This window comes from Microtus pennsylvanicus, chromosome 1, assembly GCF_037038515.1.
Source record: "Microtus pennsylvanicus isolate mMicPen1 chromosome 1, mMicPen1.hap1, whole genome shotgun sequence".
Lineage (NCBI taxonomy): Eukaryota > Metazoa > Chordata > Mammalia > Rodentia > Cricetidae > Microtus > Microtus pennsylvanicus.
The window spans coordinates 179,177,724-179,201,281 of NC_134579.1; positions in this window are offsets into that span (position 1 = coordinate 179,177,724).

A 23,558-nucleotide genomic window follows, 5' to 3' on the forward strand; every position below is an offset into this window, starting at 1 on the left:
AGCAAAATCCTTCACAGACCTCGAAAGAACAGTACTCAACTTCATATGGAAAAGCAAAAAAACCAGGATAGCCAAAACAATCCCGTAAAATAAAAGAAATTTTGGAGGCATCACAAACCCTGACTTCAAACTCTACTACAGAGCTATAGTACTGAAAACAGCATGGTATTCGCATAAGAACAGACAGGAGGACCAATGAAACTGAATAGAAGATCCAGATATTAATCCACACACCTTCGAACACCTGATCTTTGACAAAGAATAAAAAAATGGAAAAAAAGAAAGCATTTTTAACAAATGACGGTGGCATAACTGGATATCAACATGTAGAAGAATGAAAATAGACCCATATCTATCACCATGCACAAAACTCAAGTCCAAATGGATCAAAGACCTCAACATAAAGTCAGCCACACTGAACCTTATAGAAGAGAAAGTGAGAAGTACACTTGAACGCATTGGCACAGGAGATCACTTCCTAAATATAACCCCAGCAGCACAGACACGGAGAAAAACAATTAATAAATAGGACCTCTTAAGACTGAAAAATCTTCTGTAAAGCAAAGGACACAGTCAACAGGACAAAATGACAGCCTACAGAATGGGAAAAGATCTTCACTAACCCCACATCAGACAAAGGCTTATCTCCAAAATATACAAGGAACTCAAGAAATTGGACACCAAAAGAACACATAATCCAATAAAATTAATGGAGTACAGATCTAAACAGAGAACTCTCAACAGAGGAATTGAAAATGGCTGAAAGACACTTAAGGAAATGGTCAACATTCTTAGTCATCCTAGAAATGCAAATCAAAACAACTCTGAGATTTCATCTTATACTTGTAAGAATAGCCAAGATCAAAAACACTGATGACAGCTTATGCTGAAGAGGTTGTGGGGTAAAGGGAAGACTTCTGCATTGCTTGGGGGAATGCAAGTTGGTACAGCCCCTTTGGATGTCAGTGTGGCAATTTCTTAGAATATTAGAAAACAACTTTTTTTCAAGACCCAGCAATTCCACTTTTGGGCATATATCCAAAGGATGTTCAACAAGGACATGTGATCAACTATGTTCATAGCAGCATTGTTTGTTATAACAGAACCTAGAAACAACCTAAATGCCCTTGACTGAAGAATGGATAAGGAAAATATGGTACATTTACACAATGGAGTACTACACAGCAAAAAAAAAAAAAATAACATCTTGAATTTTGCAGGCAAATGGATGGAGCTAGAAAACATCATTTTGAGTGAGGTAAACCAGACCTAGAAAGACAATTATCACATGTACTCTCTTATAAGTAGTTTTTAAACATAAAACAAAGAAAACCAACCCACCAATCACAATCCTAAAGAACTTAGACAACAATGAGGACCCTAAGACAGACATATGTAAATCTAATCTATATGGGAAGTAGAAAAAGACAAGATCTCCTGAGTAAATTGGGAGCATGGAAACCTTGGGGGAGGGTTGAAGAGAAGGGGAGAAGAGAAAAATGTGGAGCTCAATAAAAATCAATAACAAAAAGATGAAGGAATAGACGAAAAGGGATTTTTGTCACTGCTTGCCATAGACTCTCCTTTTTTTCCATGTGTTTTCTTTACAATGAACATTTAATTTTAGTTAAAAAATGCTTTTTATTTGTGGGGGGGGGGCTGTGGGGATGTGCCTGCAAAGGCTAGAAGAGGGTATGGATTCACCCTGTTGGAGTCACAGGCAGTTATGAACTGCCTTATATGAGTGCTAGGAACTGAAGGCTGGTCTTCTACAAAAGTAGTGTGCAGTCTTAATTGCTGAACTGTCTCTCCAATCCCCAATTATGAATATTTTTTTAAAAAATCCATAAAGTGGAAAGGTATAAAACTAATTTTTTAGAAAAGAGGTGAGCTATAAGAATGTCCCCCATAGGCTCATCTATTCACATGATAGTCCCTAGTTGATGAACTGTTTAGAAAGGATCAGGAGGCATGGCCTTATTGGTGTAGGTGTGCTCTTGTTGGAGGAGATTTCAAAAGCCCAGGCCAGGCTCAGGGTCACTCTCCCTGTCTGCTGCATGATCAGAATGTAGAGGACTCATCCACTGTCCCAGGGACATGCTTGTCAGCTTCCTTTTCTGCTGATCATGGAGTAACTCCCTAAAACTGTAACCAAGTCCCAAGCAAACGGTTTCTCTTATAAGACTTGCCTTGGTCGTGCTGTCTTTTCACAACTATAGAACCATAACTAAGGCAAGGTCTCACTGTGTGTCCTCTGGCTGGCCTGGAACTCTTGGACAATTCTGCCTCTGCCTGTTGAGTGTCAGGACTTTGGTGTACACTATTACTCTACACTCAGGTGCTTTCAACTGGCATAGCAGAGTCTGCTCTGGAGTGACCCATAAAATGGGAAGCTAACAAGTTCATATTGGAAAGATTTCTTTCAGGTTCTGTGGACTTTCTGGATGGTCATATTTCACACAAACTTGGTAGAACTTCCAGGATTGTGTGTAGGGGAATGTTTGCAGAGGCTTCTCATTTGTTCCTGGTCACTTAGACATGAACTAATTACACAGAAGCTATACCTATTTGCAATATTATTTGGTCATAAGCTAAAGCATATTTCTAGCTAGCTCTTATATCCCAAACTAACCCATCTCCATTAATCTGTGCATCACCACGAGGTTGTGGCCTACTGGCAAGTTTTCTGTGGACTCCATTGGAGGCATCTGCCTCTGGCGGCAGCTACATGGCTTCTGTCTGACTCTGTCTACTCTTTCTCTCTATATATCTTTTCCAGCCTAGCTATATTCTGTTAAGCCATTGGCCAAAACCAATTTACTTATTAACTAATAAAAGCAACAAATATACAGAAAGACTTCCCACACCATTTTCCCTTTATGTTTAAATAAAAAGGAAGGTTTTAAGTTTAACACAGTAAAATTACATATAGCAAAACAGGTATCAAGCAAGAATTATAGTTATAATATTTATATCTACTTTATCTTTTATCATAACTAAGGAAAATTATAATTATCTATTCTTCAACTCCATCAAAGACTCCAGAAGGATATAATATTACCTATATAAACAGGAAGTGCATTGTAAGCAACTTCCAAAGCTCTAGAATTGACAGAGACATCTTGCTGCCTGGATAGTCACTCAAAGTTCTTTTATAACATTAGAACATCCATCTTAAGCCCACAGGCTTATAGTTTCTGGCAGACTTTTCCATGAAGTATGAAATTTCAAAGACAGTTCCACTTATACTGGCAGTTTGTCAGTCACTTTCTTCTATGTCCTCCAGAATGTCTGGCAGACTCTTTCATGAAGCAGGAACCCTGCAGGACTGTATCACCTTCTTTAGGCAACTTCAGAAGTCATTTTTCTGTGGGTCCTTTATGTCCATTTCATACAGCAACGATCAAGCAGTCTAGGCAAGAACAGTTTCTTTCCCAAATGGCTAACAAACTTTGTAACAAGCCTCTTCAATGCCCATCATTATCTTGAAATAGATTTGTGCTGCCAGGAACAGATGTGTCTCATTATCATGAAAAGTCTTAAGTTAATAACTTAAACATCTTAAATGCCATATTTTATAGGTCTTTGAAAGGTTTGAAGATTATCTATCTAACTGAAATATCTATATATCTAGAAAACCTAACTAACATGACTACAAACTCGACTATTAACCTTTATTTCTTAATTATACATTATATTTTTAAATGCACAAACACAATATCTTTATCAAGAACAGAAATACACATATATCAAAATTGACCTTAAATTTGTATTAATAAACAAAGATCCATGCCAATGCAAATCTCTATAGCATATCCCCTTTAAATGTAAACAAACATTTATGAATAATACTTGGGAATTTCGGCAGAATTCTCTCCAAACTGCTTCCTGCTTATTGTTGGGCAAAGTAATTTTGGGGGTGTTCATGGGCAACCTTTTGGGGTCTTGGTCTATCAAACCACATTAGTCTGGAAGGAATCCACAGGTTGTCATCCTCTGAGACTAAGCTTCCTAAGCTTGCTCATAAGTCGCAGTTCCCATATCTACTCATCTGCCATTTGGAATGAAATACTCCTCTCATCTGACTTCTGGAATTGCTTTTCTTACCCTTCAGATTCCATACCACAATGCCACTTAGGGAAACATGACTTGCAGATTCATATGTAGCTCTTTATATTTTTTCTTCATGGCAGTGACAAATGGAGTTATATAAGGATTTCTTCAATAATTGGGTATTTCTTCAGGTGTTAGTTGCAAGAGAGTATAGGATATGTGTCTGTCATCCTTGTTTATAGCTTTACTTTTGACTTCTTGTACAGTCCTGGGCAATCCTTCAGATTGTGTTAGTACTTTTAAAAGAAAATGCAAGGGAAACAAAGAACAAAGCAAAAAGAGAGATCTCTTTAGAATGTTTATCTACTCAAGGGTGATCTACTTCTGACTCTAGCAACATCTGTAATGTATAAAAATCATGTAGTCAGAGACTGACTCTATTCTGGATGTTAAATTTAATTTGTCTTTTGCTGTGGAACAATCTTTGTATACTGTATATATGTAACACTCTCATTGGTTAATAAAAGAGCTGACTGGCCAATAGCTGGACAGGTAGAAGTTAGGCAGAACTTGCAGACAAAAAGAGCATGAAGAAGGATTAGGGTGGAGTCTCAGGAGTCATAAGGAGATATGGAAAGAAACGAGATGAAATTGTCATGTTGAAAAAAGGTTCCGACATGTGGCAGAGTGTAGACAAGAAATATGGGTTAAATTAAGTTATAATAACTAGTTAGTAACAAGCCTTAGCTATTGACCAAGCATTTATAATTAATAATATGTCTCTGTATGGTTATTTGGGAACTGGCTGGTGGGAGGGTAAAGTTCACCTAAACTCTTTCTAACTTTATTATTTATTTTTTTCTGAGACAGGGTTTCTCTTTACTTTTGGAGCCTGTCCAGGAACTAGCTCTTATAGACCAGGCTGGCTTTGAACTCCCAGAGATTCACCTGCCTCTGACTCCCGAGTGTTAGGATTAAAGGTGTGTACTACCACCACCCGTCACTTTTCTCACTTTATTAACTTCCTCTCCTTCCCTATTTATTTGTGTTTTTGATACAGGATTATTATTATGTAGCCCCGATTTATCTAAAGTCTGGTCTCAAACATGCTGCAGTCCAACTTCCTCTGCTTCCTGGGTGTTGGGATTATAGCCACCATTCCCAGTTAATAGTTTGATATCAATGAAATAGATGATTGTTTTGAGAATAGATCCGTTAACAATATAAAACTGTCTAAATTGACTCTGTCTTATCCAGAGAGAATGAATAATGAACTGCAATAAGCTGTTACTCAGTAAGACACTATAAAGCATTCCTTACTTAGAGATCTGAAAATCTTTCTGACAGATTTAGTGAAAATTAAATGCCCCTTTCTAGACAAAACATACACGTACAGAGGGGAAAGGGAGCAGAAGCTGAACAGTAAAGAAACAAGAGGTTATAAGCATCCATTCAAGGACTTCCTTTTAAATACAGTTCTTATGGCCACTTAGAACACAAAGGAATCATTCAGGCCAGTAAGTATGGATTCCTAAGCCAGAAGTTTTGGTTCTTGGCATATTTCTCAGGTTTCCGGATGCTTTATTTCCTACTGCCTTTTGAACGCCATACATGATGGCCATACATGATGCTATGAATTTAGTTTACATTTCATGTCTACTGTCAAACTCTGGTATGGCCACACTTCCTCCTCTTCCTCCTCCTCCTCCTCTTCCTCCTCCCCTTCCTCCTCCTCCTCCTCCTTCTATCTGTTTTGCCCTTTCTGGTAGAATTATTTAGTTCTAGAGGCATCTCTGTGTACAAATGGAGGATGCTACTTCTGTAACCTCCAAAAAAAACAAAACAAATTCTATACTATCCCCCTTCTTTATATCTCCAGTTCTCTAAGTTGTCTTCATTTGTGATTTACAAGTAGGAGTTGACGCTAACTGCTTCACAACAAAACAAATAAGAAGGATTTTTATCTCCAAAGGTTTTAGCTTTCTTAGTGTTAATGTCTTTCATAGCATAGTTTCTTTTATCTTTCCATTTGTTTTGTTCTTTGTGTCTGCTGTTTTGGGCCAACCTTTACTCCCTCAGCAGACATGGTCACCGTGGAAGTGATCAACTCCCAATTAAGGGAGTTCCAAGTGTTAGGAAGGAAAATAAAACAAAGCTCTCAGCAGGCAGGGCTCACACTGATAACTGGAAAGTACCAAATTAAGACTAATTCACATAACTCCAGCGTGTGACTCACAGTGGTGGATAGTGACTCATGGGCTTTCATTGAGTTGAGGCTGGAAGCACATCCTGGAGAGCTGTGTGTGTAAAAACCATTTGGACAGCATACAAATCAATGACGGACAGATTGTCGGGTTCCAAGGATGCTCAATGTGTATGGTTCCAATATAGAATAATATGGCCCGTGAGAAATATCAGTATTTCAAGTGATCCAGAATGGAGCTTTGTGAATGGGGCTTCCTGTGCTTAGTGAGCTTGTCACTATGACTCTGCATTTCCAGGCTGAGGGAAAGGATCCTGGAGGTTTCTTAGTGAAGCATAGCAGCCACAGCCCTTTGAAGACATGCTTGGGGAAGAGAAAGGGAAGCAGGTTGCTTCACCCCGCTTCATCTGCACCCGTACACTCCTCACACATTTCCTGGCCTGTAGTCGGTCCAGGTCTACAATCAGTAGACACACTCTCTGACCCCACCGGTGAACTGTGCAAGCCTTTGCCCAGTTCTTCATCACTCCATATACCATATGACTATTTTCACTCTGGATACATTTCCTGCCAACCAGGCTAGGGATTGTTGGAAGGCAACTCATTCCCTGAGTTTTCATCTCATTCCTGGTTTGCTGTTTGTCTGATTGTACTCTTGAGCCTTGTTTACAGAGAACTTCTCAGTATCTTTTGCAAGTGCATGAGGTATATTTGTTCTTCAGCTAGGATCTCTGATGGATTTACAGAAGTCTTCCTAAACAGTTTACTAGTGGAGGAAATAGATGTAGGGCCATGGATTTCAGTGGGAATTTCAGTTTGTATTCAGTGGGAATACAAACCATGGATTAACTGAGACAGAAACAGTGACTATAGTAATTGGATATGGAGGTATAGCCTTTCTGTTGCTATGATAAAATACTGACCAAAAAAAGTGTCTTGGGGAAGGAGAGGGTTTCATCTTACACTTTCCAGGTAACAGAATATTACAAAGGGAAACCAAGGGAAGAACTTGGAGGCAGGAACTGAAAGTAGAAGCCATGAGGAATGCTGATTACTGGCTTATTCCCTATGGCTTTCTCAGTGTGTTTTTTTTTTTTGTTGTTGTTGTTTTGTTTTGTTTTTCATAATACACAGGATTATAGGCTTAGGGATGGCACTGCCCACAGTGGTCTGGGTCCTCCCACATCAATCCTTAACCCAGAAAATGCCCTACAGGTACACCTACAGGCCAATCTGATGGAGGCAATTCCTAAATTGAGATTTCCTTCTCCTAGGTGACTCTGACTTGTATCAAGTGGGCAAAACCAAATCAGAATTAGATACATAAGAGTTTTATTTAAAAAAATCTTTTATTAAGATTCTCTCTCTCTCTCTCTCTCTCTCTCTCTCTCTGTGTGTGTGTGTGTGTGTGTGTGTGTGTGTGTGTGTGTGTGTGTGTGTGAGTATGTCTGTGTAAGGTCAGGGACATCACATTTTGCTAGAGCTGGGGTCACAGATGGTTGTGATTGGCTGTACCTCGGGGCTGGGAACAGAACTTGTATCCTTTGTAGGAGCAGTATGACAAGTGCTCTCTCCAGCCTAGGAGATCTTTCCTTATTGTATAAAGGAAGGAGCCAAGCGAGCGAGAACAGTCACAAGAGCAAGGCTGTAACCAGATTACTGTTGCTTCTGGTACCTGTCACTTGGAGATACCAACAAGCAGAGGCAGGGATTGAACCTCAAGTTGCACTTTATTTAGAGAGCAATCTGAGAACACAGTGAATTGATGTATTAAGCGTTATGTCTTCTCAAAAAATGTATTCATGTGAGAGACGCAGTCAGCTCAAGTAGAAGCTTATTTAGGAAAGCTAAACAAAGCGAACACAAAACAGAGACAAGAGTCAGTCTTTCGGAGTGAGAGACAGCCCAGTGGGTTCTGCATTGTAGATTTTAGAAACGTTTTTCATGAGTACTTATGAAGCAGATGGCATATTCATGAGATAAGGAGACTTTTGTGGTGGTGGTGGGGTTCTCAAGACAGGGTTTCTGGGTAGCAGTCTTGGCTGTCCTGAAACTTGCTCTGTAGACCAGGCTGGTCCCAAACTCAGAGATCTACCTGCCACTGCCTCTCCAAGTGCTGGGATTAAAGATGTGTGCCACCATGCGTGGTTGGAGACCAGCTCTTCCCTTCTTATATTTCATCCCATGATCCTGTAGAACACCCACAAAGGAGTGGGGGAGGGCAGCATTAAAACTCCAATGCAAGTGCTGTTCAGATGACATACGGTCTTCTGAGGGTGCAGATTGTTGGTGCAGGCCGTTGGGGAAATGCCCTAAGGCTGGAGATTCTGATGTATTGGGAACAACTAAGCTGCAGCTTCCAGGATGCTGAGCCACCAAAGGGCATTCTGACCTTGTGGAGACACAGCTATAAGACATAACAAGTTTCCCTTTGTTATTTTGTATCTACTTTGGGCTTACCCAGCATCAAGGTGATAAGACAGTCACAGAAGATGGAACTGGGAAGCAAGAGAAAACCTAACACTCTGAAATGCTATAGACATATTGGTCTGAACTCCTGGTGGGAAAACACAGGAGATGAAATAAATTGCTACCCCCCTAGGCTTTACTAGTTTGACTTCATCGTATCTACACTCAGAGTAGACTGTAAGTAGTAGAAGAGGGTTGTGAAAAAAGTATTAGAAAAGAAGGGAACCTCAAGTCAGGTTCCAGCTTTACTGGTTTCTATTATATGGTCTTCGACAAGTTACCAAGCCTCCTTGGGTACCATAGGAGGTATGCGGTAAAACACACAATATATCTCCTTCTTTGCGAACAGTTGTCTGTGCCAGGATATTTTGTCTACTTAGCCTCCCTTCCTCCCCATCAAGATTTTACTCCTGTTCTGTCTCTATTTCCTCTGAATTGAAACATTGACTCCTGGATGTAAGAAACTTTCCAAAGACTCAGAAAATAAGAGAATCCTATGAAGGTCAGGAAGCGCCTGAAATTTAAAAATATTCACCAGGCGCCACCCAGGTTTCCATGAGCAGTTAAAACTGACAAAGAGACAACTCTCCCACCTGCTCTGCTGCCTGCAAGTTCTGCAAGTCATTTCAGGGATAAGGTTTTCAGGAGTTGTTACCCGTGCTGGGGGCGGACTTTCTCATGATGCAGAAGGCCATGCTTCTGTAGGTAACCCTTTACTTAGACTCATCTACAAATTCCCAACAAAACCACGTGCTAAAAATTAATCCTTGTGTGCTCTGGGAAGATGTGGTCTTGTGATTGGTTTAATAAAGAAGCTGATTGGCAATAACTGAACAGGATAAAGTTAGGTGCGAAAGCCAAACTGAAAATGATTGGAAGAAGGGCAGAGTGAGAGGAGATGCCAGCCAGATGCAGAAGAAGCAGGACATACAGAAAATGAGGTAGCAAGCCATGGGCCACATGGCAGAGGGTAGATAAGAAACACAGGCTAATTTAAATGTAAGCATTAGTAGCAAGTTTGAGCTATCGGCTGGGTATTTACAATTAATTTTCTGTATGGTAATTTGGGAGCAACTGGTGGGACAGGAAAAGTCTGTCTGCACCACTGATTCACTAGGCTAGGCTCGGATGAAATCATTTCTTCAGCCTTTTGTCTGTACCTAGTCTGGGGTGAACAGATGTCTGTTCACGTCTCCTCAGAAAAAGTCCCACATTGACTCCCATAATTCTCTGCAGTGAAGCTGAGCTCACTGATAATGCTCATGCTGGTAAACTCCATCTTACTGGAAATACCAGCAGCATTTGACACAGAGCTGACTTCTTCCTTAGGTATTTAATTTTTGGAGGGGTTCAAAGGTATCACACTCCCTTGGCATTTCTCCTAGCTCCCTGATTGTTCCTTATCACTTCCTGTTGCCTTACTCTTGCCTGAAAGTCAGTCCCCTCCCTCGGATAAGCAGATAGTTTCCTGATTTGTCACCCCCTGCTGCTGTGGACTTACTCTTTTTGTTTAAGACATGTCTCCCTGTGTAGCAGTAGACAGCCTCATCTTTTCTAGGTACTAGGGTGGCCTCAAACTTGCAGTAATCCTTTTATCTTAACCTCGTGCATGAACTTTCAGTATAGGCTTACACCACCACGTCTGGCTGTTTCGGTTTGTTTGTTTGTTGTAATATGGTTTTACTACATAGGCTAGGCTGGCCACAAACTTATGACCTTCCTGCCTATGAGTACTGGGAATACAGGTGAATGGGGCATGTTTTTTTCTGTGTAACGTTATCGTCTGTCTGTTGGTATGCACATGTGGATGCACTTGCGGTAGGATGGAGACAAGACCAGAATCAACCTTGCGGGTTGTTCCTCAGGAGTTGTATATAAAAAGTACCATACTTTTTCTTTTGTGTGAAGGTCTCTCTCTGGTACTTGTTGATTGTCTAGGCTGGCCAGGTAGTGAACTCCAGGAATCTTCCTGTATCTGCCTCCCCAGTAATGGGGTCAAGACTGACTTTGCCTGAATTTTTAAGTGGGTTCTGGGGATCCAGCTTAGTTTCCACTGCTTGTTGTAACAAATATTTAACTGTCCATCTCTGGTGCGGGAGAATTGTCTGTATTCTGTCAATCATGTTATAAATGAACGCTGATTGGCCAGGCAGGAAATATAGGCAGGAAAACCAGACAGGAAGTAGAAATGATGTAATGAGAACAGGAGAATTCTGGGAAGGAGGAAGTTTATTCCTCCCACTCCTGCCCAGACCACTGAAGCAGCAGGATGTGATCTGCCCCACTGAAACAAGGTACTGAGCCACATGGCTAACATAGATCAGAAAAATGGGTTAATCAACATGTGAGAGTTAGCCAGTGAGAGGCTCGAGCTAATGGGCCAATCAGCTTATAATTTATGGAGATCTAGGTGTGATTTTCTTTGGGGCTAAACAGCTGGGGGTACCAAACAGGACAGAAACCCAAACAAGCAGGCCTGGCCCTTCATGTTACACATCTCCACTAACTTTTGGTCTTTTTTTTTGGTTTTGGTTTTGTTTTTTACTTAGGTTTTGAAGCAGGGTCTCACTCTCGTCCAGACTGATCAGGAACTTACTCTAGTTCTAGCTGGGCTTGAATCCATAGTGATATTTCTACCTTAGCCTCCCAATGATTAAAATTGCAGGCATGATTCAGTTTTAATAGTCAGAGTGACATCAATTGGGTCATGCTTACCATTGCTTAAATCTTTTCACTGACTTCCTATCTTACAATAACAGCCTCTAGCTATACCCTTCTTCTCACCCCCCAGAGTCTCTTGGATATAGTCCCTTTCTCTGCTCTCCTTTGCTCAGTCTTCACAGTCATATTCCCGTGTGTCTTCAACATTCCAAGAATTCCCCACCCCACTGCTTTTGTGCTGGGTTTTCATTTCACGAGAATACTTAACCTTGTATTCACATGTACCTACTCAACGATGCTTGGAGAGCATCTCATTTAAAACTGCAGGACGTAGCATGAGTGCTGCCCTGGGAATAATAAGATAAAAATAAATTTATTTTAGCATGCTCCATTTAAAACTGCTCTTTTTTTTTTTAACCAAAGCAACACTCATTAACCTCAAGTAACAAAACAAACATGAGCCTTTATCATTGATTTTTTAAAATTATTTGGCTTTTTCATTAAATTGCTTAGATGGTAAGCTTGAACAAGATAGAGATAAAAAAAAAAAAAACAACTCACTTGTTCACTGATATAACTCAAGATCCAGAAACAGTACCTGGCACGCAGTAGGCAGTAAGTACTATTTCTTAATTTGAATACATAAGGTGCTGTATTGGTGTTTGAATATTTAGTGATATGCTTGGACTTTACTAGAGCATGTGGCCTGTAAGGCTAACACTGAGGACAGCTAAGAGAAAGTCTGTAGGGAAGGGTGTGTGTGCATTCCCTTGCCTTTCCCTTCCCCGTTCTCGCTCAATTTCCTGCTATATTTTCTTTCTTAAGGTTCATCTAATCAGAGACCCTAGAAAAAATGTCCAATAACTTCAATCTTCAAAGCATTTGTATAAACTAGATGATCTACTTATTCTTGATTATGTGCTAATGTCTGCTATTTCTTTCAAAGCTTTCCATTTTAAGAACTAAAAGTCATCTTTAGTCTAAGGAATGTATCTTGAACTGCACTTAGGGACTTCAGTGAGCTGAATAAAGAAGGAATACCAAAAACAGTGTGGTTTTTATGAGGCCTCTAAAATCTCATTATGTGGGTGGTGGCCAGGTCTGTTTCATCTGTGGAAAAAAATATATTCTTTATAGAAAATTGGCCCAAAGAGAGTATGTAATTACAAACACTTCAGTAAGAAATAGAATGGTAGAATTCAGACCATTTAAAAAGAGCCAGTCCACAGATGGACATCTTTTCTGTGAAAAGCAATAATAAATTTATTTCCACTTTTTCAAAAGTAAGAAGATATAATGGTAAGTACCTGATCCATAACCTGGAGAATTTCTTCTCTGTGAGCAATTATTTCCACTGTCTGTTGTCTCCATCTCACTGGAGTATTAGTTATATAAATATTCTAGGTATAGTTTAAAATACTGTATTGAAAAGGCAGGCATTGCATATGCTCACCGAAGTCATTATATTTTACTGATTAATTTATTAAATCTTTCTTGGGTTCTTTTATTTTATAAGCAGTGTGCTAGAGAAGTTGGAGAAGTGTGATATAGCCCTGGCTAGTGGGAATATTAAGATATAAGGTAAAATATGCTTCCTGTTAAGTGTGTACTGGTTTGAAAGTGACGCTGAGGTGTGACTGACTTAAACAAAGGGGTCAGGGAAGAAACCATCACAGTGAGACATGAGCTCATCAGGGCAAAGGAGGGATGCCATTGTAGACCCAGCGAAGCTATGATGTAATCCCACAAAAAGTGTAAAAGAGAACTTTTTTTTTGAGAAAAAAATAGGCAAAACAAAGTAGACTGCTTCAAGCAACAAAGCAAACATACTCCAAATAAGAACTATATAAAATAGTTTGAAATAAAGAAAAATAAAACAGAAACAATCTTAGGACTTTGTTCAATTCTCAATTTAGGCAATGTTTTATATGTGCAAGATCTATATCAAGAAAAATTAGCATCACTATTGATGAGCTCTCTAAATCCATTAGCAAGTATAAAAACATATACTTAGTCAGTTAAACAGAACATCAAACATATCACTTTTTACTAAGGTATAGTCCATGAATTTACTAAGACTACAATAAAAAAACAGGGATGGAAAGATTGTAAGTGCCAGAACACCAGGAAGTCTGGTATGAGACTGAAGAGTGCCAACATCAATAGACATGCTAATGAGGAAGGGGAACCCTGGGGCTTTACATCCCTGGATAGAGACCTAGAGACCACAGACAACTGACATCTGCAGAGAGAGGGAGAGGGAACCTCTTCCTGGGATTAGCTGCCTAAATGATTGTCCAATACAAAATGATCAGTTCTGAAATTGGATATGCACAAACAACAAAAACAGATGCAGCAGGTTGTATTTATATATTTGGGCAGACACATATGTAACAATAATAATTCGAGAAGAAGCTATTAATTTAAGAGTGATGGGAAGGATATGAAGGAAGAAGAAAAATGACTTGGAAGGGGTCGGAGGGAGGATAGTAAAGGCGCAAAGTGATGTAATTATATTTTAATTAAAGCTATAAAAATAAAATTACAATAGACATAGGAATTGAAGCTAAACAAGGTATTTCTGAAATTTACACGCAAACACACACATCAGCACAAAGGAAGGAAGCCATTATATATGTTTACATAAGTATATATACATATAGCGTATATGTTTGTATATACTATAGATAATATAAAATATAAACAGTAAAAAATAGGGGAATACAGAATTATTGTGCATGGGGATTGTTACTAGTTTTGTAATCTACTAGAACATATTAAAAAGTTATATTGGCTAAAAAAAACAATATGAAAATCACTTGAAACACAAATTATTTAAGAAAACCAACACATGTATCACACACTGTATAAAATAGGTGAGGTCAGTATTTTGTGTCAAGGGACATTATTTTCTAGGTACTAATCATACTGCTATCAACTGATAGCAACTGTGAGAAGTCAAACTTGTAGATTTCATACTTTACATAAAAATGCATGTCTGATGTTTCATAGTAAGAAATGTTTGAAAACTCAAAATTTTAAGTTGGAAGCACTAATTATCCCATAGCAAACTGTAAAAAAAAAAAAAAGCAAATGAGATATCCCAAAAAATTATAAGTGCAGACTGGGGTTCAAAGTAAGGTGCTCACCCAGCATGTTCAAGTTTTACAGTTGAATCCTCAACAGCATGCCTGTGATAACACACACACCTGCACACACACATATACATAAATACACACACACATATACTAAACACATATACCACAGACACACATATACATACATACATGGACACACACAAACACACAGATACACATACGCATATATACACACACACAAACACACCAGATAAAGATCAGTCACAAGACCCTGAGTGCTTAAAGTGTTTCTACAAGCATCACTGTTCAAGTAAAGGAACAACTAATACAGCAAACTTGTATGTCTATGTAGTGGGCCACAAATTCTGTGATTCTGGCTTTGCTTGTTGTACCCTGGCTTGGTCTTGGTCTGTTGCCTCATTTTCACAGTTGGCTGCATGAATGTAAACGTCAGTAAGCTAGAGTCATAGCTAGTCCCAGGACTCTGAAATATACAAACTCCCCATGTTGTCAATTCTCAGGGAAGATAAAGGGCGGAGGCTGCGTCCCCACCTGCACTTGCCTGCTACCACTGTGCAGGGCTTTGCAGCTCCCTTTGTGTTTCAGTGACATCTACTATGGAATTAGGAATTCATCCCAGCACTACTTGAAGGTATGGTGGGACCTACTGCTATACAATTATGCCAAAGGTAAAACCATGCAATAGATCTGCAGTGTGTGTGTGTGTGTACACTGTCATTCAGACAACAACCAGTTAGAAAGAATAATTCTTTCTAGGAATTCTGTAGCTAACAGTTGGTAGGCTGCTGGTCCAATTCAGCATCTTCATTTCAAACAAAGAAGAGGAAATCGAACATGGCACCTGTGACACAGGTTCCCAGTTGGGCTGTAGTGCAGTGGCAGAGGACCTCCCTGGCTGTGCACAGCCCTGGGTTCCCTCTGCAGCACTGCAGAAGAGAAAATTAGTAAAACTGTGTGAGTGGATATGTTGTGGCTGTTTTTACTCTTTTCTCTTTTGGCGACCTGCCACCCAGCTCCCAAATAAACACATATGGAGTCTTGTTATTACTAATGAATGTCTGGCATTAGCTTGGCTTCTTTCTAGCCATCTTTTCTTGACTTATATATAAATTATACCATCTATCTTTTGCCTCTGGACTCTTATCTTTTTCTATTCTGTATATCTTTCTTTACTTCTTACTCTATGACTTGCTGTGGAGGTGGTTGGCTGGCCCCCGATGTCCTCCTCTTTTTCTTGCTTCTTCTCCTTCCTTTCCCATGTTTCTCCCCCTGTTTATCCTCTTTGCCTGCCAGCTCCACCTGCCCTTTCTCTGGCCTTGCTATTGGCTGTTCAGCTCTTTATTAGATCAATCAGGTATTTGTAGCATGCTTCACAGAGTTAAACAAATACGACATAAAAGAATGCAACACATCTTTGAATCATTAAAATAAATGTTCCACAACATAAACAAATGTAGTACATCTTAAAATGTTCCACACCATGGATAAATAAACAATTGTCCACCTTAGTTCAATCATTAGTATTCTGCTTTCACTCAAGTCTGAGTCTACAGTATTAGTAAAAGCATCTAGGTTACCTGTAGAGTGTGAAAGAAAATCAAATAAGGAAAGAAACCAACATTTAGAGTGTATTTTTATCTTCAGATTCTACTCTTCAGTCTTCATTCACTGTATTTTGAAAATGTAACCTTGCCTTGTCCGTGACTATGTTAATTATGTCTGCATCTCATGGTTTGGTCTTGAGTGGTTTATCTTCAAAAGGGAGCACAGAAACCAGCCTTCTTACTGCTTGCTCTTCAGGGTATTGACTTTCTGTTTTAGGATGCCTAAGGTCAGAAAAGATTGCTGCATCTGTGGAAACAAAGATTTCCTCTGTGCCATACTGAATGACATCATTTCCTTCAAGACATGGGTCTAAACTTTCCCCAAAAATTAGCTGCTTTTTCTCCCCCTCTGAATTATTTCTTTTCAGATTGTGCCTTGGTTATATATATCATCAACTCTTAGAATTATATAATTAATATATTGATTCTTTTCTTACATTCATATCAACAGACACCATGAAGTACTCACAAAAGGCAGAAAAGTCTATTAAATGATTTATGAATTTTTTTCTTGGGGTACACAGTCTGTGGAAGAAACAGGAGGAAAATATTCAAAGTAGCCTTTAAAATCACTTATGGAAGCAACCCTGTGTGGTGGCTCAACCCTTCAAACCCAGCGCTTGGAAGGCAGAAGCAGGTCCATCTATCTCTCTGAGCTGGAGGCCAGCCTGGTCTCCATAGCAAGTTTGTGAACAGCCAGAGATAGAGAAACTCTGTCTACAAAACAAACAAACAAACATACAAACAAATAACAAACAAACCCTATAGCAACATAGCAAACCAAAAACATAGAAAGAAAAGAAAATCACATATGTTTTTTTGTCTTCAACCAACTCATTATATTCATTATGTAAGTACACAGAATCAGAAGGAAGTTTTGTACTTATTTCAGAAAAATTTTACTTATTTCATACAGCCACATTTGATAGACACAGCAAGCGAAGGCGATGTGTTAATAGTCATTGACTTCAGTATGAAAGGCTCGAAAATGGCATTGGACAGTGATTACACTTGCTGTAAATTTCCTATTGTTTTCATTACTAAAGAGCTGAAAAGTCTTCATCCTCTGTACTGTGTATTCAAGTGTTAAGTGGACATGAGCAAAAATGATGTAAGCAAGGAATGTTCGGTGGTATATGTACTCCTGGCCCTTGGCACTTGGAAAAGAAGACTTGTCAGTTCAAGACAAGCCTAGATTACAAATCTGAGGCCCTATCTCAAAAGGAAAAATATAAAATATAATTTTATAACTGTGATAACTGTATGGAAAATCATGAACTTGAATGAAAGAAAACTTTAAATATGTGGATTTGGACATTCTTTCAAATGCTGTGAGCACAGTTTCTAAAGAATGGTCTCTAATACCATAAAGTATATAGAAAGAAAAAACTTCAGACTATGGAGAATTGGAAATTTGCTAAGAAGAAAAAACTATGGTTGACAATTGGCTCAGGGGATAAAGGAGTTTGCCACCAAGCCCGATTCATTATCTGAGTTCCATCCTTGGAAATTTCATTGCTGAAAGAAGAGAGAAAAGGCTCTCAAAGTTGTCCTCTGACCTCCGTGCTCCCATAAAAGACTGGCAGAACATACACATACAGAAATAAATAAAGGTAATTAAAAAGAAAAAGAGCTTAGATGAAGAATTTAGGTGAGATGAAAGATACTAGAAGAAGGAAGAATAGTAAATAAGCCTATTAGCATTAAGGATCTATGACCTAAGGCCTTGAAAGATGTTTGCAGAGGACCGGACAGATCTGGATGATGTGATACAATGAGAATTCCACATTCCTTGATTTTTGTGGGCAGGAAGAGGCAATGAAAACCTATTTTGTGCCACAGATTTCAGAGACCCCTCAAAGACAGGGCAGCGTCTTTTCCTTTTTGTGTTAGTCGGCTTCTGTTGCTATGACAAATTACCAGGAAACATCATTTTGAAGGATGAAAGTTTTGTAATAATGCCTGGTATTAGGATTGCCTTGGGGCCATCACCTTCTGATGGGTAAAGGACAGAAGAAGAGGAAGATGGAAGGAGAGAAAAAGAATAAGAACTAGGAAGGACCAAGGACAAAATAAATCTTTAAAAGGTATGTTTCCAGTGACCTCCTTCCTACAAGTAAGGTCTGACTTCCTTAAGTTTTGACCACCAATCAATAAACAGCCTATTGAACTAGGAATCCATTCATTAACTCATTCATGATTCAGCTGCCTCCCATATCCCCAATTCTGAGCGTTGCTTCCCTGCGGACCAAGCTTCAACACATGAGCTCAGGGATAGCACAAATGAAGTAAACCATCATGCTTGCTCTGTACCAATTTCCAAGGCACTAGGGCAGCATGCACAGCATGTGCTTAGTAAGTGCTCGAGGAGCTGACGTAGTAGCCTAGACAGGAATCCATTGCTCACTCCGGCAATCTCCTAAGTACAACTTTGCCACCGATGAATCCAAGACAATAAGGACTTACTTCAAAAATATTTATGAGTTGTTCTATTCAGGATTAGAGCGCAATCTCAAATATAGTTGATTAAGAAAAATGGGGCTGGAGGTAGTTCAGTTGGTAAAGTATTTGTCTCAGTTGCTTGAAGACCTGAATTCAATCCCTAGGACCAATGTACTAGTCTGGGACATAGTTGTCCGTAATGGTAATAGCAGTACTGGGGAGGCGGAGACAGGAGCCATTCCAGAGGCTCACAGGCTATCTGGTCTAGACTAAATGGTAAAGGCTAGGTCTGTGTGAAGCCCTGTCTCAAAGGCAAAACAGGGTTCTTGAAAATGGCATATGGGATTATCCTCTAGCCTCATACACATGCACATAAACATGTCCCCCATCCCAACATCATACACACATGCATTTGTACACGTTGAACACACACACACACACACACACACACACACACACACTAACTTTTTTGGGTAGGGATAAAGCCTGGTTATCAGGGTGTTGCCAGTCCTGCAAAAAGTAGGTGAAGTGGTCCAGATGTGGCCCCAACCCTTACAGGCAGGAGGTTCAACAGTTCAAGGTCATCCTGCACTGTAAAGGGAGTTTTCAACCAGCAGGGATACAGGAAACCTGACTCAAACCAACAGCTAAACAGAAACTAAATAAAACCAAAACAAAACCCAGCAGTTTTTGGACACGATATTACAATTTAGATCACAGGCATTTTCAAAGAGTCTTAAAACTATATTTATCCCTTCTAGGTTATTTTATTCTTGTTTTTTTAATGACTAGGAGTCCAAACTTCCATTCTCAGTTAAGAAAATTGGCTTTAGTATCAAGCAAATGGATGGGTCCTTCTGCTCTGCTTGGATAGAAGGCAATGTATATCTCTAATGTTGTCTGTCCACAGTCCAGTTCTGAAGATTCAAAAGCCCGTGAGTTGGGTGGATGGTGTCTGAGGCTCAAAGCTCCAAGTCCTGCCAACCAAAGCCTTGTGTTGAAGCCGGAGGCGTATGTCTAGCTGCTCAGATAGGAGGCTTATTGCTCTGGGTTTTGATTTTTTCTGTGGCTCAGCACTTAGCAGTTAGGCAGAACTTAGCTCTTGGCAGGAGCATCAATCAGGGCCACCGAGTTTTAGCTCCAAGCCTTGGTGTCATGGCTCAGCCTCTAACAGTGGGTAGTGTCACATCCTGCACTGTGAGTATCAGGAGCCTGCGTCCTTCAGCTCTTACAGCTCCCTGGAGCGTCGTTCAGTGACCGGGACCTTCAGCCTCTCATCTTTGGCTCCTCACAGCTTCTTGGCTTTTTCAGTTTAGCTTCCTGTGGCCTTTGCACTTGGTTGCCCTTTGGATGTCATTATTCACTTGGATGCTCCTGTTGCTTCTATCAATGCCACGGCAGTCCTTGTCATTTTCACCACTTTGTTATGGCCGCTGCCTAAGTATTCTGAGCTCTGCCAGCTCTAATCATTACAAAAACCAATGTAGGCAAGAAAAAACTGGGAAGAGGCTTTTAGTGGGCCTAATGCTGTAAGATCAAGGGCTTGTCTTGACCAACTTAAGCTGAAATAGGGTGGTTGTGCAGCCAGAAAGGACTGCAAGCCACAGGTGTAGTTTACACAAACTGGGTGGATCTAATTTATACCAATCAGCACAGAATTTCCTTTTTCATCAAGATCAATGGCAGCCGAGTATAGGTTTACCCCTCCTATCTGTCAGTCATAGCTTTTTGCTGAGTAGGGGCTGCGTTCTTCTTTCCTCGGGCCTGATTGATGACAGCCTCTGAAAGGTCATATCAGTCAGACAGACACGGGGCTCTCTAGGGACGCTCTAGGCCAGGTCATCTAAAGTTCGCTGGAACTTGTCTTGCTTCCAGGGGAAGTTTGCATTGCCGACACAGGCTGTGGACTCCTACACAGGATCCTGCCCTCAGCAGCCATAGTTTTACTCAGCTGCGGACGCCGTTCGTTCTGGACAGCTCTCCACTCAAGGATGTCGGGCATTAGGAACGCTCTATCGGACAACCGACTCCCAACAGTTTTAGCTGTTTGTGGAGAACCAGCACAAGGTGTTTATAGACAAAGACTTAACCAAGTCTTAACTGACATTCTTTACAAGACTGCGCAGCCATCAACCATGTTTAACCCTTGCCATAACACCCAGGGAGCTCTGGGTCCACTGATCTGTCTCTGTTTAAAAACATTTGGTTTCTACAACTGATGTCATTTCTATGTGCCTTCCCAACTGTTCTCAGTACATCAAAAGTCACATGCAAAAACCACTTAGCACTCTTGTAGTCTTCTGCCTACTGTGAAGCTTCCAGCTACCTGCAGCTAGGAATAATGGCAGCCAGGCTTATCAAAGGGAAGGCAACATCCTGAAGTTGTAGGTTGTGTGATCAGTGTCTTATCAGGTCTTGGACCAAGCCAGAGTGAATGAAAGGCTGGGATTCTACATGGATTATTAATTAAGTCAAAGCTAAACCTTAACAACAGGAAAGATTAGCAGTGGTTACTCATGGGCAGCTGGATGACCCTGCAACTAAGAAGACCAGGCAGATGTGCTGGAAGAGATGGAAGAAGAGCGGAGTATTTATTGGAACCAGTGGCGTCTTAACAGGATTCAGGCTCATAATTTCCTCTGTGACTCAGCTGCCATTGCACAATGCTGTGAGAGCCCATTTCCTCAAGACGTAGTCATGGCGCTACAGCATGCCTTCCTGATCCACATGTTTTTTAGCTCCTCTGGTTTACCAAAACATGTTTCAGAATGCTACGTTTACCTGGTAGACAGACTATCTTATACCTCATTTAAAAATATCTCAAGTGCTTCCTCGTACACACTGATCCACTTATTTTTTCTTTTCTCTCTAAGTCTAACTTAGCCATCGGAGTCTGAGCTATTAGCTCTTGAGTATTTCCTGTGTTATTTTGAGGTTCTTTTCAAAAGAAGCTTTGGTCATGTGCTGAGAATAAATGTCAGTCAAATCATTATTCTTCATTCAGGAAGAGCCCGAGAGTGGGGAAAGGAGTGAGGTTGTTGCAACCCCAAAGGCAAAATCTCCAGTCTAGAAAAGTGAATTCCTTTTCAACTAACAGCAGAAAAACAACCTTGAAAAAAATAAACATCGTGGTCGAGACAAGTTTCCATCTCTGAAAACTGGTCTTCCCTGAGAAACCAAACCACAAATATGTTTAAGAGGCGACGGGGCAGACTTTGAAGGAATGGCAGACTAATTCTAAAATGTATATGCTGTAGTTTGTGAGCTTTTATTTGCTGATACCTAATCTTTATTACGGGGTAGGGGAACAATTACTTTCATATCCACAGTTGGAAGGGCATTGTTCCTCACGTTCAAGAATTTAGCATTAAGTTAAATCTCTGTCATGGCTAGTCATTAATAACCCACAGTGAAGAACATAAATCATATTCTTCTAGGGCCTTAGCTCTCCTAGGAAATACATACTCTGGTGAGCCCTGGGTCTGTTTACTCACTTGCCTTTCTATGTTAATAAAATTTAGGATGCTGTCATTAGAAGCTGGTGCTTGGTTGTTAGCATTCCTTTAGGGAACGCACTATGTTTAGACAGAGCTTTAAAACAATCGGCATCCGGCCCAAGCATCTGATAAACTGTAAGGCAGGAATAGGTACTTTAATTTTAGAGCCACTATGACCGACTTCCTCTCCTTGCAGGTCTGTGGTTTTTTGTCCCCAGGACCCAGCATTCAGAGGGAGCAAGCTGCCACTGGAGTTTGCATAGACTGAGGAAGAAGTGTGTAAGTAAAGAAGCATTTGCTATCGGAGTCATGATCTCATTACATTTCTTGGTTTAAGGAACATGAACTTCTCTGTAAATAATCTAAAACATATTGAAAGAATTAAAGATTTGCTCTATCTGATAAATCATGGCGTTGGTACAGCTTGTCTTAATAGTGGGGTGAGGGAAGAGAATCCGAGGATATTCAGCATAGAGCAAAGTTATTTGAGGAGGTATATTACAAAATTTGTGTTAGCCTAATATTTTCAAGGACATTTCTGTTTATACATTTTCTTGTTCTCACCCTAGATGAACATAGGGTTTCCTTGCTTGATGTGATGAAATGAAGAACAATCAAATTAGATCCTCTGACCTCTCACCTCTGTCCTCCAGCTAAGGTTATTAAAAACACAAAAATGCTGATTTACAACAAACGTGTTCGTCCACATCTAACAATGCACACTCGAATGGCTGTGTGAAAATTCTAGCCTGGTTTGTTCCTGTAGTGAGAAATCTTTGAAATCCAAAGGGACTCTTCTGAACTTCAAAAAGGTGTGATGGTCAATTGTTTAAGCTCCGGTGAGAAAATTCTCCCACGAGTTCACAGAACACGGTGTTATGATGTTAGAAACTCAGATGCTTTTTACACAGGATGTTATCCACTCACGGGAGCCTGCCGCTGTGATGTGGGAAGTACTGGCTTCCAGGTTTACAAGGATGAGGGCTGTAAACAGGATGCTGAGCGCCACCTAAGGACACAGTGCCTCTCCTTGGAGACACACCAGTGCAACAACTTTGAATACAGCGTCGATGAAGAACATAGTCAAAAATTTTAAGTCTTTTCCCTTTGGTCTCTTGCATATTTTATAAGTGATCCAGATATAAAATCTTCTGTTAGGTGTTAGGCATTGATAAAAATCTTAAGATAACTTCCAGAAAGCTTCATACACAGATCAGCTTTATAAAAAAGGCACTGCATCGTTTTGTGATAACGGTTAAGTAAAAAGGTTTTGTGTGGTTATTGTTCTCTTTAGATCTAAGATAAAAAGAAGTTACAATTTTATGTAGTCCATAGAAATTACTTTTTGATTAAGTACAAAGTTTTCCTGTACATTTATCTTACAGAAATAAACCTTTAAACCTAAAAACAAAACAAACAAAAACTTACGAAAAACAATGATTTAAAGATGAAAAGGAGAAAAGAAATACAACTCTCTCCTGGTAATGTTTAAAGTTAGCATTGCCTCTGC